This window comes from Sphaeramia orbicularis, chromosome 11, assembly GCF_902148855.1.
Source record: "Sphaeramia orbicularis chromosome 11, fSphaOr1.1, whole genome shotgun sequence".
NCBI lineage: Eukaryota > Metazoa > Chordata > Actinopteri > Kurtiformes > Apogonidae > Sphaeramia > Sphaeramia orbicularis.
The window spans coordinates 32107017-32128511 of record NC_043967.1 but is presented as its reverse complement, the minus strand read 5'-3'; positions in this window follow the sequence as shown (position 1 = coordinate 32128511).

Sequence of the window (21495 nt, the reverse complement as noted above, 5' to 3'; positions counted from 1 at the left end):
GGTAGTCGATTTGGTGTGTTCGTCACACTTTTTTGACCGTGTCGGGCAGACAGGAGCCAACTGATCAGTTGAGCTACCTTTTCTGGCGACGATCGGCAGTCGGTGTGGTGTGTCTTCACCTTAAAATGTAAAGGTGTTGTACCACTGATGGCCACTAGAGGCTGACTCCAAAAAAGCCTGGATCTTATTGACTTCCACTGAACTTCCCTCAAGAAATTCATCATTAACCCTTTCATGCATGAATTATGAGAACCTTAAGATTTTTTTCCTGAGTGTTTTTATTCCTCTTTAGGCATTAAAAAAAAAAAAAAATGCAATGTAAAAAAAAAAAAAAAGTATGAACTTATTTTTCATGGAGTTGCAAAAATGTCCACACAGCTTGGCACTTGGCATTTAATTTTTGAAGCAAAGAAACATGTCTTTACTGATATACTGTGTGAAAACTATGTAATAAAAACGTGTTTATTGCTGCTAAGTAGGGATGCACCGATACTACTTTTTTCCAGACCGAGTACGAGTACTTACATTTGAGTACTTGCCAATACCGAGTACCGATACTAGTACTTAATAATCACATTCCAGTTCTTAGTTCCTTTTGTAATTGTGCTTTATTGTCGTTGTCATTAGTCTGACTGGAACAAAGTGCTGCTACTGACATTTAATATGTTGGAATGAGCATTTGTCAATTAATCTACCAGGGGGCGCCACACTGAATTAACCATACTGGACAAATACCACGAAGAAGAGTCAAGTTTTTTTGAGAAGAAGAAGAAAGTCAGTAATAACAAACATGGAGACGACAGAGGGAACACTAATGTGATACTAATATTGCAGCGTTTTCACTAGTAAGGTTTAAAAAGCTTAGCTTCAGCCGGAAGAGAAAAGAGAAATGAGTGATAAGTTTTGTTTTCACTTCCGCTGGCGGCGGTCCGCACTGCTCCGTACTCCTGGGGGTATTCTCCAACTGCGTACGCATCCACCAGCACCTGGAAAATGGATGGAATGTACGCAGAGGCCGGACAGAACGCTCCGTCCGTATCTGTCTGTGTCTTTAACGTTACTTGCAGTCAGCGTTACTTTTATCACCGTCATTTATTTTGAAAAATCTTCACACTCCACACACATTATTCCTCCTCCGCGTACCTGCTGCACTGAACTGTGAATGTCACACGGCCATAAGTGGTATCGGTGCCTTTGTATCGCATATCTTTTACAAGTACGAGTATGAGTACACACACTGAGTATCGGAGCCGATGCCCGATACTCGTACCGGTATCGGAGCATCCCTACTGCTAAGCCAATGTTTTGTCCCATTTTGACATACTCTAATACTAGTTATTACTCACTTCATGGAGATAATATACAAAAAAACCACCTCTTTGTTAAAAAAAAAAAAAAAAAGTTAATTACAGTCTAATAACGATATCAAGCAATTTTTTACACTTAAACATATCACTGCAGATTAGGTGTATAAAAAACAGCAAATTTACAATAATGGTATGAATTGCAGTGTATAGGATGATGCATAAGTGTCCACTGTGTTGGTTGATATGGAACTAAAACAACAAAACTCATGAATATACAAGAGAACAGCTGTAGAATAACTGTCCACTGTAGTGAACACTATACGTGAAAGGGTTAATCTTTCCCAAGAGTCAACGTGATCTCATTCACTTTATTTTAACAATCTAATGACTCTACTGGCAGCTTTTTATTAAGTTGATATTTCTGTAATAAAGTTTTAGGGTTAAAAGAAGCTTCAGTGGCAGGCATGTTGGCTTTGATCACCACCAGTTTGAACATTCACAGCATCATTTTTTTCTTTACAGCTATACTTTAGTTGCAATTACTAAGATACATTAACAAGACTGGAATTATTTTGTTACCAAAACCGGGAAGGGTACCATCATGTCAGTAAAAAACAGTTAGCATTAGCTCATCCGTCATCACTTGCACTTCACCTGCTCTACCTTTTAGCCAAAATATGATCAATTCCACAAAAAAAAGCCAAGTAGGTGATGAGAAATGCAAACACAAGGCTTCAAAATGGCAGTGGGTGATGTCCCAGTGGCTGTGTCCCCTTCTATTCTATTTTAATTTATTTATTTATTTATTTATTTATTTATATTTACTCTATTACTGTATACCTTGGAAAACTAAGGTTCAACACTTACTCTACAGCACCACAGTTGCACAGACTGCTTACTAACGTTGACTTTAGGCTTGTTTTTCTGTCAAGTTCATAATATCCATAGTCATGTGTTGCTCCCTGTGTGTCTCCTGTCTCTTTTTTCCACCATACCTGTCTGACAAGCAAAAGCGCCTGGTTTCTACTCCTGTTGTCAGATCTGTCCACAACCCTATTCCCTTGGACCTCTCCTCTTTCTATAGAATAGAATAGAATAGAATAGAATAGAATAGAATGCCTTTATTGTCATTATACATATTTTAACAAAATCAAAAGGGACAACTCTCTTGTGGTGCACAGTGCAAAATAGTTTAAAAGAAAAGTGTAAATATATATACAGAACAAAACCAAGTATGTAAACCAAACAAGAAACAGTAGAGATAAATATATTGCACTGAATATATGGATATATGTTAAATGTATATCCTTATTTGAGGTACTGTCACTGTAATGTGTTCAGTACCCATATTGCACTTCGGTTGCTGCTAAGTGATAAGTGATAATAAGTGCTATTTTGCTAATCAAGCCAGAGACAAAGTGGAAAATACAGAGAAAATACAAAAAAGAACAACACAGCAAATGTATTAAAAGACTGGATTCACTCTGAAGTAAGGGATGATCCAAATGCAGTGAGAGGATAGTCTAATGTAAGCGTGAAATACATACACATCATGCAGATCTTTCACCACCTCAGCGCTGATAAACATAAAAGAAACTCCCTTGGCCTGTTAAAATGCATTAGTCAGTGTTTGTCTTTCATGTTGTTCATTTTTGGAGCCAAGTTGCTTCTTTTTGGACATTTTCTCACCCAAAGATCTGTCAACACCAGCCCTAAGTCATCAGTACTTGTTCATACTCGGGTTGGACAATCTGTCTTATCCACGAGTAAATATTGCTATGTTGTAGTTTGTTTCTTGCACTAAAACCCAAGGCAGTCAACTGTCTGTAAGTCAAGTCAAAGTCCATTAAGGCTGTTCTAAGCAGGGGGATAAAGGCCTTTAAATACCTGGTCCTTTCGCTTGGAATTAGGATGGACATATTGGAGGGAGTCATTTATTTTAATGCATTTAATCTGGTCTTTTTTAATGACTTGGAGGCAGGCACATCTGGCTGTCGATGATTTTGCCTGATTCATATTCATAGTGATACTCAGGAAGATGGTAATGGCATGTTTGATAGCACATTTGTACCCATTATATAGGTCTATTACTGGGCCAGGGTGTTTAAATATCTGAATAAAGTCTAAATGTGTGTGATTGAGTAGTATCTTGACACAATTACATCAAGTAAGCGACAATAAAAGGGTTTATAATAGTTGTTTTTGGTTCAGTTAGTTTGTTTGTTTGTTAACACTCTAGCAGCAAAACTATTGGTTGAATTCATACCAAATTGGATTTATAGATTGCCAGTGACCCAGAAATTATCTCACTGCATTTTGGGAACAGTAGGTCAAAGTTCAGATTTTTCATGAAATTTTAAAATCTTTTTTTTTTTTTTTTTTTCATTTACTTACAAGGGGCAAACATTCAAATGTTTGTAGCAGCAAAACTATTGGTTAAATTCATACCAGATTTGATTTATAGATTGCCAGAAACCCAGAATATACCTCACTACATTTTGGGAACAGTAGGTCGAAGTTCAGATTTTTTATGAATTTTTAAAATCTTTTTTTTTTTTTTTCATTTACTTACAATGGGTGAAAATTCAAATGTCTGTAGCAGCAAAACTATTGGTTGAATTCATACCAAATTTGGTTTATAGATTGCCAGTAACCCAAAATATGCCTCACTACATTTTGGGAACAGTAGGTCAAAGTTCAAATTTTTTATGAATTTTTAAAATCTTTTTTTTCTCTATTTACTTATAATGGGCGAATAGTCACATGTCTATAAAAACATCAATTTTGTTTCAATTTACTTCAAACTTGTAACATATACAGAGGCAATTGATATACTGACATCAGCACATGCATAGACACGATGACATCAGCTGGATCGATGCCAAAATAAGCTACAAATACATGCAAGGGGTGGGGTTTGTTGTGCCTGGCACCACTTGTTTAAGATTATAAACAAGAAAAAAGCAAAGAGGAAGGTGAGTACAGTCTTTTGTTTCAAGAGGAAAATGTCAGATTTGTTTTTATTTCATATTCATCCATGCATAATATGTATATGCACATGAATAACACTTCTGCAGGTGTTTTTATTTGACAAACCTGCCCTATTGCAGTTTATGCAGTATTAATATTACAATATTACAAATTACAATTTTACAGTCTTTTGTTTCAAGAGGAAAATGTCAGATTTGTTTTTATTTCATATTCATCCATGCATAATATGTATATGCACATGAATAACACTTCTGCAGGTGTTTTTATTTGACAAACCTGCCCTATTGCAGTTTATGCAGTATTAATATTACAATTTCCACCTGGCTGCTGAACAGATTCCAAGGTAGCTGTGTGGAAAACTGTCTGCACAGGATCACCTGTGGTTCAGTAATCTTCTGGAAGCCTCACCTCGTCTCGCACCATGTCTCCTCTAAAATGCATTTACGGGATTGGAACATCTTTGACCAATTTCCACATCATAACTGTGAGGAGTGACAACAGTGCAGTATGCATGTGGTATACTTGGATCAAATATTCTCTGAGGGGAAAAAAAAGGAAAAAGGCAACTACAAAAAGCAGTTTTTCACATCATGTGTACACATAATGGGTCAGCTACTTCAGCTCTTTGCAGAGTAACGACAATAAGCAGATGCTGATGTGAAATAAAGAAACAGACGAGAGTTATGAGTTTAATCTCATATGCCCACTGTCTTTGCATCATATTCTACTCCACCAGTTCTCTCACTTATGCTGCGTTCACATTGAAGGGTAAAAGTGGCCCAAAGAAAAATCTAATCATCAAAGTCTAATCAATTTCAAGTGAATATTTTCAGCATATTTGAAGAAATGCCCATAAGCTGTTCTTGTGACAGTATTTTCATGAGAATCAAGCAAACAAAAAGGGCAAAAGGGAACATAAAATGTGAGAATAAAACAGAATAATTGTGAGCCAGAACTGTTTAAAGCGTTTGTTTTACCTGGTCATGATGTTTCCTAGCCTTAGGAACAGGTCACACTGAGGGTACAAGGCCTCAAATTCATCAACTAAATTACACAAAATAGTTTCTGTCATTAACTTTTCTGACCTCTGTCTTAAAGACGATTCTGTTTCCCTTCTTTACAATTCTCATGTCGTAGCCCCTCAGGTCCTCCTCTCGACCCCTCACTCCTTCTACCAGAGAGTAGTGAAGGTGAGGATCCAATGAGACAGGAAATAAGGAAACAACAAACGTCCTCCCCTCCTGTGGTCGTGTGTTAGTCTGGTCCTGAACAGATGAAGTACATCTAACAAAAATGTCATGTTGGCTAAACAGATGATGATTATATATCGTATAATATATCGAACATGAAAAAAATGTGAAATTTACATGAAAAAGTTATGTTATTTTATCAAACAAGAATAGAATAGAATAGAATAGAATAGAATAGAATAGAATAGAATAGAATAGAATAGACTTTATTTGCCATTTGCACAGATACATAGCAGTATAGGCGCATTGGAATTCTTGCACTTCCCTGAGTCAGAAAAGGGAGCTTGAACAAAGAGTAAAGATATGACAAAAAAAACAGGCAGATACAAAACATAAAACAGCTAAAACCTACAAGAAAACAGCTGTTGCACTTACAGCTCAGATGCACATTTGTAACAATAGACTATTACATAAAAAGGGGTAATAGTAATGATAATAAGAGTCCTGAGAGGTAAACAAGTTATTGTACATTTGAATTAAAAGTACTGTGACGTATAGCAGGTTATTGCACAATCAATTTAAAGTACTAAGAGGTAGATCAATAATTAACTATACTGAACATGAATGTAAAGTGTTAAATTTATATGAAATACTACAGATAGAAAATATTAAACACAATTGATGCATTTTGAATAAATATAATTTTATTGTGTGGAACCGACGTCCATACTTTTTCCATGTTAATCCAACAGACTTTTTTTTTTCCAGTGTTACAACTGTCTGTTATTGGAATACATTGTACTGCTGTATTTCATGAGTGTTAACGTGAACTTATATTGAACTTTCAATTTATATCATGTCTTAATGTGCTTGCAAGTGATGTAGAGATATGTATTTTTTATCTAACGCAGAAGTTCGATTCTTATTTTATTATTTTAAATAGCAACACCACATCAGATTGGAGAAAGCTTAGTATTTTAGTCCAGATAATCCAAATGTACGTCACGCTTCTTTACATGTGTTAAGTCTGATCCCTGAAAAGATTCCCACAAGAAAGTAAAGCAACGACCTGTTTTTCCACCTGATGCTTTAGTGCTGTGTGATTGTTAGAGTTCACTGTCTTTGTGTGTTCAGCTATTGTTAGCTCTCTTGGCTCATTATAGCTCTCCTGTAGCGTGTTTAGAATCCTTTTGTTTGTGAAATAAAGCCTTTACAGTAGTCTCCACCATTTATTTTATGACTTTTTCTTCTGCTTTGTGGCCAACCAGGACGTTTAGTTTTGTATATCTTTTGTTTTCAGTCAGTAGCTTGGGTTTCTTTTCTAGGTAACTATGGGTTTTTGTTTGTTTTTGGGTTTTTCTTTTCTTTTTTTTTTTTTTTTATTCTGCCTTGGGGACCCTAATGTCCTTTGTCACTTCATTTTACTATGTTTTCCCAAACTGGTGGATTAATTTAACTGCTGCTTGTTATTTCCTTTTAATTTTGTAGAAATTAACTGTAATTGGAACTACTTAATGGGATTTATTTAGCAGATTAGAAATGTGTTGGCAGAAAGACTTTACTTTAACCCACAGGTGTCAAACATGTGGCCCGGGGGCAAATCCAGCCCTCCAAAGGGTCCAGTCCGGCCCTTGGGATGAATTTGAGAAATGCAAAAATTACACTAAGATATTAACAATCCTTTTAGTTCAGGTTCCACATTCAGACCAATTCAATCTCAAGTGGGTCAGATCAGTAAAATATGATCATAATAACCTGTAAATACTCACAAATCCAAATTTCTCTCTTTGTAAATGTAAATATTTTCATGTATTTCCACTAAAACAAAGTATAATTTCACAAAAAATGTGAATAACCTGAAATGTTTTAAGAAAAGTAAGTACAATTTAAACAATATTCTGCCTGATATTAAATGTTTTGTGTATTTGTAGTGATCTGTAAGTTATAATGTACATGTGTAAATGACAAACTGAGGCAGAATATGGTTAAAATTACTCTTACTTTTTCAGTTTGCTCATGTTATTCACATTGTTTGAAAGGATAGTTTGTAGATGTACACATTTTCATTGTTTAATTTGACTTTTTTCACTCTAAAACATAGAGAAAATTTTGGAGTTGACATTATTTATATATAATTATGTTATTATTTTACTGGTTCGGCCCACTGCAGACCAAATTTAGCTGAATGTGGCCCCTGAACTAAAGTGAGTTTGACACCCCTGCTTTAACCCCTTACAGGGCACTCATAGAAATACTCTGAAATTAAAAATTTCAACCTTAGTGTGTTATTAGAGGACATAACAAGACTTCATTATTTTTGTGAAATATTTCAACATTTTGTATTGGTATGAATAAAATCAAGGTCAATGAAGTTACCATATTTGGTTCCATGTCCATAAGTGGCAAAACAAAATCCAAGAAATATATAAAATAAACACAGAAAAAAAAACATGTAAGGTGAAAAGAACATCACTTTTAGAATATTAGACCAACATAAGTGCTGATCCAGACCCCTGTCCACATCCACATGATCCCTTTGAACATCATTCCTTACATTAGTACCATTACTTCATGGTACCTAACAAAGCAGGTACACTCACTGTTCATGCAGAGGTGGACCTTACAGACGTTGGAGACCACGTTGGACCTAAGATTGTTGACTCACTGTCCTCACTATAACCTTGTCTTGTAATGTGTCCAAAAATGACCAAAAATAGTCACTTGCCCGAAAATGGGTTAAGCTCCTCTTATATAAAGTGTAATGGTTGTAACACAAATCTGAATGTCAGGCTCCATCATGGTGCTGATAAGTGGCAGTATTAAGGGGACTAGGTTTGATGTATGTATGTATTTGTATTTTTCATTATAGTTTGTTTTATTTAGTTTTGATTTTTTTTTCTCTAATTCAGTTCATTTTAATTTGTTTCTAGAGCAGGTTTACTACTTGTTATTAATTTTCTTTTTTTTTTCCCCCTAATTGCTTAGTTTTACTTTTAGTTTTTTCATATCCTTTATCTTCATTGCTGTTGTATTCAAATAAATCCCTTACAGGACTCTGCTGCTTTCTTTCAGCTTTAGGCGACATGTTGCACCAGGTAGAGTGGGGACGAGAAGACGACTCAAAACGACAAGTGACGGACCAGAAAGTGTCGTATGGTGCCACCAGCTAAAATTGCTTGAGTGAAATAAATCGATTTCATATCAATCCGACATTGACAAAGATGAAAACAAAGGGATTTTTTTTTCCATAATTTAAATAAGTTTTAATTAGATTTGTAAACACACAATACAGTTTCAGTTAGTTATCGTTTTGTTTTTTTTCTATTATAGTTTTTATTTATTTCAGTTTACAAAAATGTTTTTTCAGTTCTAGTTTTTGTCATTTCATTAGTTGTCGTTAATGATAATAACCTTCCTCCACACACATCATCCTGTTTAATCACACTCAGTATGGCCTTCATAGTCAGTGAACTTGGAAAAATGTGGCTGTGAATTGATACACACCTTAATATTCATCTTAGATGGTGTTCTACTTCTTACATTCCTAAAATGGTCAGCTATCCTATACTTCAAATCCAAACAAATGAAGAAAACATCCATGAAAGAACAGTGTGTTTAAAATACATGATATTAATGCACATTCATCTTTTCCTTTGTGTATAAAGTTACAATCCCATGTTCAACATCACTGTTTTGTCTTGTCTTTCTGAAGAATGTCTTTTTCTGTTGGGGACGGTTCAGGAATGACAGTCTGGATTATGTAACTACACGGTCTCACCCACCTGTCTTCAGGCATTTAGGCTTTAAGCATTTCTTTTAAACCATTCCGCCACAATGCGGTCATACAGTGGCTGACATAATATATGAAAAATATAGCATACGTAATAACAGGCTGAATGACACAGCAGCATGAAAACCTAGAAACCCCTATACTTATACAGCATGTCGTCATCTGATAATGACGGTGCAGAACTCAGAACTTTCTCAAAAACTGGAATTTGAAAAGTTAAAACCCACCTGCAGAAGAAGAGATGTGATAATCCAGAGACTGGATTGGATGAAGCAGTAGAAAGTATGTTAGGGAGACATATGGGTGAAGTCAAGGGAAGGTTAACATCTGGTCAAAAAAATTTAAGTACAATAATGAAACTAAATTTTGTCCTTCAAGTATGTTTAAGATGGCATTTAGACTTGTCTGGTTCAAAAGTTATGAATCAAAAAGTAGTGGGCTGCCCTCAATCTCGCTCATATATTAACCCTTTCATGCATAGTGGTTACTCCAGTAGACAGCTATTCTACATCTGCTCTCTTGGATATTCACAGGTTTTGTTGTTTTAGTTGCATAATCAGCCAACACAGTGCACACTTATACACCATCCCATACAGAGCCGTCGGAATGACGTAGACAAGGTAGGCAGCTGCCTAGGGCCCCCTCGCTAAAGAGGGCCCCCGATGGCCGCATGGTCATTTATCTGTACAACTTATTAAAAACCATCCATTGTAAACAAACCACCACAGTGAGGCAGCGCTAACCCTCTCCTGTACTGTTTTGTGACTGGGCCCCCCAGGCTAGAGGGATTCTCCCTATGCAATGACAAACACTATGAGGGTCATGTAGAAGTGACCTCCACCCTCGCACACCCCCCATCACACCCCCCACTTGCTGTCAGTGGAGGAACAAACGGTCTGTCCACACTGAGCACGGCGGCGGCCATTTTAAAAGAACAGCAATGATGAAGCGCTCCTACCCTTCAGGGTTTGAAAAAAGACAAAAAAGAAAGAAGAAGAGGAAAAACGCCAACGACACAGCGGTAAGTATTAAGTAAACCATTGTTTTCTCCAAATAGACTACAACTGTGTGATATGTTTGAAAGTGTGCGAACAAAAGCCCTCACATCAGTGACCAAACACACAGATAGATGTTAGCATGAGAGGGAGAGGATTCAGTTCAAGAACTGATCATATACACACAACACAACTGTGTTCTGTTGAAGAATTTAAGGACAGAAGAAACACTTCTCCATCGCCCTTTTCTACTGTTGTACAGCGTTCCAAAACTTCTTTGGAGTTAAATAATTTGGATGTGGAGGACCGAAGTATGACAGCATTAACAGTATTTAGTCCTGAAAAGCCAAAGCTAAGCCTACTGAAGTGTTTTCACTTACTCTGGACGGTTGTCTGCTCCTGCTGCGGTCACCCACACAACTTTATTCCAAACTAAATCGTCTGGGCCTATGAATCCCATCCAGTTTGGACAAATAATCCATCCAGTTCAGTGGACATTTTCAGTTAGCTAGCAATTTCCGTTGGTGATCTGTCCATCCCATTAGGAGAATAATGTCCCTTTTCCATTGCGTTTGTCCGTCTCATCCATACGTCTGTTCCTTGTGTGTCAGCTGGTTTAGGCACAGAAGAGGACTAGAGTAGGACTGCAGCAAAAGTTTGTATTTTCAGTCCAACATTAGTTCAGTCCCTCACATCAGCTCTGTGCCCTCACTGCGGAACTGAGTTCTGTTCACGTTCAAGGAGGCACACGTAAACAACACATGAGGCGTTCAGGAACAATTAGAATAATTAGGAAATTACAACACTTTTCAAAATCGTCAAATATTCAGAATATTCAAATACAACATCAAAAAAAAAAAAAAAATGAATGGCGGTGTCTGTGAACCATGTCTGTGAACCATGTAATCACAATCCTACATTTTAAACTCTGTAATTATCTATATTTCCCACACTTGCCCATCAACACATCACAACACTTTGCACCATGTGCTCAGGTGGCTTTGCTGATGAGGTCTGACGTTACATTTTGGTGCATTATGGGAAATGAAGTTCTTCTCATGCAAAGCTACTATCAAATCCTCCACACTTTAATCATATACTTCTGGAATAAGGACAAAAGTAAGCCTACTCACCAAATGCCTTTTTTTTTTTTTTTTTTTTTTGCTTTTTTAGGTGCTTTGCTTAAATTTCTGTCAGCGCCAGTTGATAGTGACAATGCCACCTCCTCACAAGCTGAAGGTATTTATCAGGCAACATGGAATTAGTTACATCACAGTCTAGGAAAAAAATCTTATCATTATTAAATCTATCACAATCAGTACTAACTGCATATCGTTATATAATAAATAGGCCTAAAAAAAAAAAATAATAATAATAATAATAACAATAATAATAATAATAATAATAATAATAATAATAATAATAATGATAATAATAATAATAATAATAATAATAATAATAATAATAATTTTTATTTGTTTATCCTTTTATCATCAGTAGTACTAGTACTAAATGCGCCAGAAAACAGGAAATCGCATATGGATTTTATTTTTCTTCTTCGGTGATTTGACCACCACATCTTCGCGTATTAGGGGCCTCACTTTACTTTCTTGCCTAGGGCCCCAGATATCTTGAAATGGCCCTGATCCCATACACTGACATTCATACCATTACTGTAACTTTGCTGTTCTTGTAAACCTGATCTGCAGTAACATGACTGAGTGTAAATGAATTGCTAATTGTTACACTGTAATTAACAGGGTTTTTTTTTTTTTTGGTTTTTTTTTTATTTTTTTTTTTTTGCATATTATGTCCATGAAGTGAGTAATAACTAGTATTAGAATATACTAAAATGTGAGAAAACATCAGATTAGCAGCATTAAAAATGTTTTTATTTGTGTTTTGGGACAGTGTTGTTCAGACAATGATGGTCATTTTAAATTATGAAATTCCAGTGGACCCACAGGTTATCTATCTGGGTCTAATAACTGATGATGTAATTAAAAGATAAGACACTAACCTATTTAAAATATTAATTCTTGCCTGCAAAAAGGTTGTCACAAGGAGCTGATTAAAAAGTGACCCTCTTTAACCACAGCAATAGCTGGACATTATAGAGCACAGGTGTCAAACATGTGGCCCACCAAGGGTCCAGTCTGGCCCGCGGGATGAATTTGTGAAATGAAAAAATTACACTGAAGATATTAACAATATTAACAAAATCATTTTAATTCAGGTTCCACATACAGTCCAATTAGATTTTAGGTGGGTCAGACCAGTAAAATATTATCATAATAACCTATAAATAATGACAACCCCAAATGTTCTCTTTGTTTTTTGGTGTAAAAAAGTTAAATTGCATGAAAATGTTTACATTACCAAACTATACGTTTACAAAAAACGTGAATAACCTGAACAAATATGAACAAACGGAAATGTCTTAAGAAAAGTAAATGCAATTTTACCAATATTCTGCCTGATACTAAATGTTTTGTGCGATTGTAATGCACATGTGTAAATGATAAACTTATAAACCGAGGCAGAATATTGTTAAAATTGCACTTGTTTTTCTTAAGATAATTCAAGTTGTTCATGTTATTCAGATTTTTAAGGAAATTTTGTACATATAAACCTAATCATAATATAATTTTACTTTTTTCACTGTTATTATGTTACTGGTCCGGCCCACTTCAGATCAGATTGAGCTGAATGTGGCCCCTGAACTAAAATGAGTTTGACACCTCTGTTATAGAGGAGCCATGGAAAAAAAAACGTTTCATTTGAGGATTAAGGTGGGAACTTTTAAGCAAAGATGGGAGAAACGCATCACATTCAAGGACACTAATTCTTGTTACCAGATCTGATGCGGAAAAGCAGATGAGTGCATACGGAACAGCACCCCCCCCCCCCCCCCCCCTTGTTGTTTTGTGCTCTGTTATGGTTGTTACTGTGCTGTAAAAGAGTTTTTAAAAAGTTAAAATAAAAAGTAGAGAAAAAAAAGGTTTTATTTCATTGTTTTCATACCACTTTTTGATATTGGGTTTTAAAAACATGTTTCTTTGCCTCAAGAATTAAATGCGTGGTGTAGCTCAGAGGACATTTTTGTAAATCCATGGAGAAATAAAACTCGATCGCATTTTTTTTTTCATGCATAAGGAGGAATTAAAAACACAACTAAAAATCTCGACTAAGGTTCTCCTAATTCATGCATGAAAGGGTTAATCTGGTTGCCTCACTTTGTGTCAAAAATCCCCTGAGCAATCATAAATCAAATCTGAACACAGACACCACACCAAAAAAGACACTTCTAAATTCACACTCTGTCTAGTATCTAAAGTGTTACATTGACAGCTGCCTACACATGCACGGACAAACGGCTTTAGGAACAGCTTGTACATGATTCAACATACCTTTATTGATGCCAATATGATAAAAAGCGAACAAGTGTAGACAAAAACTAACAGGACTCAGGTTACTTGCGTTGAAACACATCAATAACACTGAGGTAAACATGTTTCCAGCTGCACTTCACCTTGAAATGTTACACCTAAGGATGATAAATGTTCCTGAGAAATAATTATACAGATCACAAAGAAACCAAAGCTGAGTTTCTAAATGACAACAACACTCGACAGTGAATAGCCAAAGCTCATATTACATGTCCTCTGCCTACTACACCAGACCCACTCCAGTTCACCTTCATCCCAAAGACTGAACAATGGACCACATGAAGTCTTGGACGTGGATTACAGCTCCAGGCTCATCATGAACCTCCAGTACCTGTGCATCAGTTCCTCCCTGAACAGCAGAGTCCTGGGTTTCCTGATAGGCAGACCACAGGTGGTGCAGATAGGCTGTCACACCTCCCTCGGACCTGACACTTGGTTGTGGTGTCCCCCAGGGATGTGTCCTCAGCCCCCTGTAGTTCTTCCTGTTCATCAGTAATAGTCACACATAGCTTCAACACTCATTAAGTTTGTTGAAGATACTATTATTATACACTCATTGTGTGTCAATAAAGCAGCGGTTCCCAACTTTTTTTTGGCTCATGACCCTATTTTAACATCACAAATTTTTGGCGACCCCAGACATTCAAAACAGAGACATTTTTTTTGCTAAAATTAATTTGTTTTTGATCATGTAATAGTGTGCTGTACTATGTTGCAAATAAACGTTAGTTTTAGACTACATTTAGTCTATATAATATATATTATTATAGACGGAGGCAGAAAAGCCAGGTGTAGATTACTGCACAAAGTGAGAATTTTATTTTCCTTGGTCAGGATATGTACAGTCAGTCCAGCTTGGATTTCCAAGGCTGACAATTAATACTGAACAAACAAGAACTCAAACTATGAATTATGAAAGAGCTGCAGCATCTGAAACTGACCACAATGAACATTTGAAAGATAAACAGAACCACAGTGCTTCAGTTTCAGCTTCACAGTTTGTCATGTCTTTTATGGATTGTGACTGTCTCTCTCAACTCACCATACATTTTTTACTAGTAAATTTTTTTTTTTAATCATCAATTACTAGAAATTTCAAGTGACCCCATTTGAATTCCAGGTGACCCCACGTGGGGTCCTGACCCCAAGGTTGAAAAACACTGTAACAGAGTCCTGATATTGTTGTATATGGACAGGTTGTTTAGACTTTCTCACTAGTGGCTAATCCATTGGACATCTGCACAAAACTTTACTGATATGTACTAAATGTTGAAACAAAAAACCGAAGTGCGTAATGTCGGTTTTTCCATTAAATCACAAACACGATAATTTGTTTATTTATTATCATGAGATGATTTGAGAAGTCCTTCCATAAGCATGGCAATGAACGTAAATATGGTGTTGATTTACAGATATATTCATTATTATTGTATATTACCCTTCTATCTCGTTCTAAATTAAAAAATAAATCAGTTTCCTGGTGTGTCCACACATACCACAACATGTTTCTTTTAAAACTCTTCTTCTTGACTTCTTGTAACGTTCGTCAACATCCGGGTTTTTAATTCACCTGACTCTAGTTGTGGAAAAAGGTCTTTCCATTGCAGTTTTGTGTGATATACCATTTGCGCTACGCCCACAAAAACCCACCTCTTGCCAGCGCAAAAACTTTTAATCGACAAACAAAACTTTTGGCGAAATTGTCGGTTTTCCATTAGGTAAATTTTTATGCGCAGGTTTAATTGTGCAATTTGAGGGTCAATGGAAAAGCGACTACTGTCCCTGATATTCTGATAAAAATCCCAGTATATGACTACCTGTTATTTGGATTTTCTTTGTTCTTACAAATATTTCCAAAACAATCAAAAAGTCAAAATAAAAATAATCCATATATAGAACAATTTTACAGGTTTTTCATTTCTAAGTGTGGAAAGGTGAACAGAGACATCACCTATGTGTTCATTTTTCATTGCCAACGCCACTTCAGTCAGTTGCAGAGCAGTCGTACAGAACTACTGGGGTCCTTTGACACATAGGTTAACACATTTCATTCACTTTCTCCATCTTTCACAGTCAGGTGATGGAATTCAACACACATGAGCAAACAGTCGTATGTTCAGGCGTACACAGCCTTTAGACTAAACACCTGTCTGCTCACAGGCACAAGCTGACCTGTAGGCTTTGTTTTACACAGTATAATTATGGGATTACGCCTACTGTGCGTTGTGTCTGAGGTCAGGACCCTCTAGATATTTGTTTTAATTGCAATTTTGTTGTACATAGTTTTGGAAGAAGGCTGACCCCAGTCTGGGAAAGAACGGGGTCAATATATAACTGAGGGACTTTTGACATTCATGGAATATATCTTGCATACATCTTTATTAAAAGCAAAAAAATAAATAATAATAATAATAATAATAATAATAATAATTTTTTATGATCATTAATTAGAAAAATAAATAAATAAATAAATAAATAAATAAATATATATATATATATATATATATATATATATATATATATATATATATATATATATATATATATATATATATAAATAAAATTATGGAAACAATCACTTATCAATAATTGATTAATAAATAATTAATAAATGACTAGATATACTAAAATGTCAACTAAATAACCATCTGAATTTAATAACAACCACCTTCTAATTAGCTAAACAATAATAAAATGAAATTATTCAAAAATGTTTTGATTGTGTTCTTTTTATTAAGTTGAGATAATCATGACAGAGATTTGTTTTTTGCCAATATATCAAATTTTATACCATACCATACCATACCAACTATTTTTATAAAGCACTTAAAGAACTTTACAGCTGGCCAAAGTGCCGTACACGAATCAGTCGAATCGAATTTATATGGAAAATAACAAATCATATCTGTGTCCGAGAAATTACTTTAAGCTAAGTTACCCATTACAAAAACACCTCTGAAGGAAGTGTGTTAATTCCAAATCACATGACCTGCTCCACATGATGTCATTTCCTCCTGAAGAAAACACTGGCAAGACTCCAAGGTATGTTCTTTTTCCTTTTTCTTAGTTATTTAATATAAAGTAGTGTGTGAGTCAGCTGTGTATTTATTGCACTCTTATGTCAACAGTGTTACTACAATATCTTTATAAATAACTTTCAATATCAATTTTACTCAATTACATACAGTTGTGGAAAAAATTATTAGACCACCCCTTGATTTCTTCAATTTCTTTTTCATTTTAATGCCTGGCACCAGTAAAGGTACATTTGTTTGGATAAATATAATAATAACAACAAAAATAGCTCATAAGAGTTTAATTTCAGAGCTGATATCTATCCATTTTCCATGTTTTCTTGATAATAACCAAAATCACTTCAGTTCTTACATCAGTATCTATGGCATTGTACTGACAAAAGCAGTTGCTTTTAGGCATTCCATGTTTTGTTTTCTGTCTGATTTAGTCACATGATACACACAGGAGTTAGAACTTCATTGCATAACCATTGTTTTTGATGACTTTTGATGGTCTAATATTTTTTCCTGCAACTATATATGATATTTAGATGAATCTTTCTGTAAAAATGCCATGTGGTGTTATGATTATGCTGATATTAGGCTTGAAAACAGCAAAAATGTCAACTATACCTGTCAACTATGTTACCCTGTAAAGGTAACTCAAAAAAGTCCTTCGATTATATTATATATTGATGAGCAAGTTATTTAGAGAATAAGCCTGATGTCCAGTCCATGCAGCTCAGATGTGGATAGAACTAAAAACAGAGGCTCTACAGTCTTCAGTGTTTGTAGTTGAATATGAATGGATGCATTAGATCCAATGGATGAAGGGTTGACTACAGCTGTTTGTAGGTCGTCACTGTCATCTAGTGGTCACTTTCAGCACTTCAGAGGCAAATACAACTTTTTTTTTTTTTAACTTCACTTCTCCTTTATTTTTGCTTAAATAACCACCCAGTTCATTCAAATACACCACAATATATTTCTCATCAGAAATGCATTGCTTGCATTTACTCTCATTGATAATCAGAAGGTGTCGGGATGAATTTTGACACAACGAATGACGACTAAGTGATCGTACTCTTTAGGTGAGCTACAGATGGGCAGTGTATGTGAGTGTGTGCAAGCCTACATTTAAGTGCATGGAAATAATGGTTCAGATCATTGCAACTTTATGCAACTATTGCCGTCAGTATCGGTTATAATATGGAGAAACGTGATATATGTCACATAGAACTTGCATATTGACACTTTTCCACCTGAGAACAATGCATCCTGCGTTCACATATTAGATTTGTCCAAGTGCACACACACACACACACACACAAAAAAAAAAACTTTAAAAGGAAGAGAAAACAGGTATTGCTGTGCTGAGACAACAGAAATGTGGGCAAGAACGAGAAAAGTGACAGGGTCCTTTGAGTTATTGTGTGATATTTGTGATAACACAAGCAGGGGGTGGTGCAACAGAGGCAATGCATCAGCTCAGGTACACAACGATATTTAGGAATCCAAAACACAGCCTCACTAGGGGACGCTGGAGGCATATAATGTCATGATAGCATGGGTAATAAAAGTACCATAAAACACATCATTTTGTTGCTACCATGCAGTTGTTGCATTCACTGCCATTTTTACAGCATGAAAATCTGACAACACACACTGATACACACTTACTGAACCAGCTGGCGTTAAAAAGGAAAATCCACATCAAATTAGAATTCACAATAATTCATGTAATTTAAAAAAAAAAAAAAAAAAAAAGGCAGTTAATATTGGACCTTATGTACATCGCTTCAGGTTTGAAGTATTTCTGAAACTCTACAGGTTGAAGGAATGACTGGTATAACTTAACATTACAGCTTAATATATATTTAGTGATATTTAATAACTATTTAATCACATGTAAGTTCCAAATTAATAATAGGTTAAGGCAGAGCTGTGAGTAAATGTCATGTACGCAATTAGCAAAAAAGTCTCAAGTCTTAACCTTTAACCCTATAACACCAAACGTTTCATATTTGATGCATGAGTTTTGAAGCCCTCTACATGATCAGTGTGATATTTTTTTTATCACACTGGAAGAAAAATCCAAGGCACTCTCTTTAAATATTAAAAACCCTTCATTACCATGGCACGGTCATATCTAGACAATGAGGTTTAGGTCTAGATATGACCATGCCATGGTAATAAAGGCATTTTAATGTTTAAAGAGAGTGCCTCGGATTTTTCTTCCAGTGTGATAAATACTTTTTGAATCCCTTTTTACAAAGAGCACCTCGAACAAACTCTTTTTTGGTCCGAGAAGTATTCCTTCCCAAACATTTTGTGATATTTTTTTTTTTTGTTGAAAAACCAGATGTATACAATTAGATACATGCAATACATGGATAATCCACCAGGGGAGAGGAATTGATTCACCAGAGGCCTTTCCAGTGACACTATAAGACTGTCACTAATGAGGAAGGAGGCAGAACTTTGACAATTTTGAAAAGGAATTACCAATTTGTTAGACATATTTGTGTTATATTATGATTTTGTTTGTTCAAAAATAATAATATTTGAGCATTGAGACCCAATGTGTCAAATACGATACAAAATTGAAAATCATGCATGGAAATGGAAACAAGTTCTTGTGGTTGTTCAGAAGGACCAATGAGGGCTTCAGTTTCAAAGAACTGGAATTTTCTGTCAATGATTTAGTGGTTCAGGCTTTACAGGGTTAAATCTCAGGTAAGTACTGAGTTTCTGTGCTTTAAATCAAGTGAGCCCCTAAAAGCTGAGTGAGACAAGCTTAGATTAAAGAAGTCGTATGAAGTTCAGCTGATCTGTCCTACATGAACAATGGAGCTACATGTTGATAACAAGTCTTATAAATGAGCAACGATAGCAAGTGGTGGACTGACATTAAAATATAGAGTGAAAACAGAAGCCACATACAAGTAGATGTTACCTCAAACCTAAAATAAACAGAATAGTAGCCCAAAAATTATATTACTGATAATGGTGGAATGTAATTAACTATTTTTACTGCACAATAGTTTTAATGTGATATTACTGCTAATTATCATTACATCAAACCATGAAAATATAATTCAACAATTCAAGTTGATACAAAAATATTAGTATTTGTATGAATGAGACATCAGGATTAAACCTGTGGTATTAACTAGCCATCCTGTTACCATAACATTGTTAATGATTAACCTTTGCTTTCAAATGCAAGTTAATTCTGGCTCTTCTGTTGGATATTTTCAGGGTTCTTGAGGGCCCTCTGCTGGCCGCAGTGGCTCTACACTCGTGGTCAAAAGTGTTGATATTTTATCTGGTTAAATAAAGGTTAAATAAAAAATACATTTAAAAAAAAATGGGAATGACATAAGTGGATTCTTTACTTAAATGTGATTTAATTATCACTGAATTTCTTTGAAACCTACAAAATTCTAAAACTTTCAGCCAAAACAAAACATGTGTCATTCCCAAAGTGTTAGTAAACAGTCTAAGTCACTGTGTGAATTTATCCAGCTACTAGTTACCAACAAAACACCATGAAACAAAGGTAAACATACTAAGAAATAATACTGATGAATACTGGCCTAGAGTTTCAGGATCAGTGCATCAGCTATTTGGAGTTATTCAGTCGCGGAAAAAATGATTAGACCATCAAAAATCATCAAAAACAGTGGTTATACTAACTCCTGTGTGTACCATGTGACTAAAACAGACAGAAAAGAAAACATGGAATGCCTAAAAGCACTGTTTTTGTCAGTACAATGCCATAGATATTGATGTAAGAACTGAAGTGATTTTGGTTATTATTAAGAAAACATGGAAAACGGATAGATGTCAGCTCTGAAATTAAACTCTTATGAGCTATTTTTGTTGTTATCATTATATTTGTCCAAACAAATGTACCTTTAGTTGGACCAGGCATTAAAATGAACAAGAAATTGAAGAAAACAAGGGTGGTCTAATAATTTTTTCCACGACTATATGAATTTGTCTGCACAGTTACAAGATTTCAACCTAAACGTACGATATTTTTGCAGTCATATGCTGATGTTCTCAACTCTCCTGGTTCTTTTTTTTAGTTGTTCAGTTTTTCCTACCGTTTTGAACACAATGTTAAATGTGTAAATGTCCTCCATAACTGCTTCTCCTAATCCCAACAGCCTGCTTTTAATGTCTGAAGATGACATCACCCCTACAAACTGTCCCCGTTATTCAGCTTTGGAAGAAAGTGTCTCAGATTCACACTATAAACTGAGTGGCAGCAGAATATAGAAATAACATCTGTGAATTCTATACTTAGGGTGGACTTTCCCTTTTAGCCACAGCTGGTTTCTGCACAGATGCACACAGATTCTGGCATCACACCCTCCGTACAAAAGCTTTACAAGCTAGTTTTTGATAGTTGTCCACCTGATACAACAAAAACACTTTTTCACATTAATTGGTGGACCTGACATGCTGACAAAATCCATGTTTTACATGAGAGTCATCAGAAAAATACAAGGCTCTACAGCAGTTTACCTGCTTTAATCTTTTCTTGTGCTTTTCATTATACACCACAAGCTGAAGTGCAATCTTCTCAACCAAAATAAGTCTCATCTGTTCCTCTCTGGGGCCTGAAAGTTCCATAAATCGCTCTAAGAAAAGCAGGGATTCATGTGGTTCCATAAAGATTGATTCAGTTTTGTTCAAACAGACCAATCTGATATGGGTTCAAGGTGTCTATTTAATTATATTTAGATAC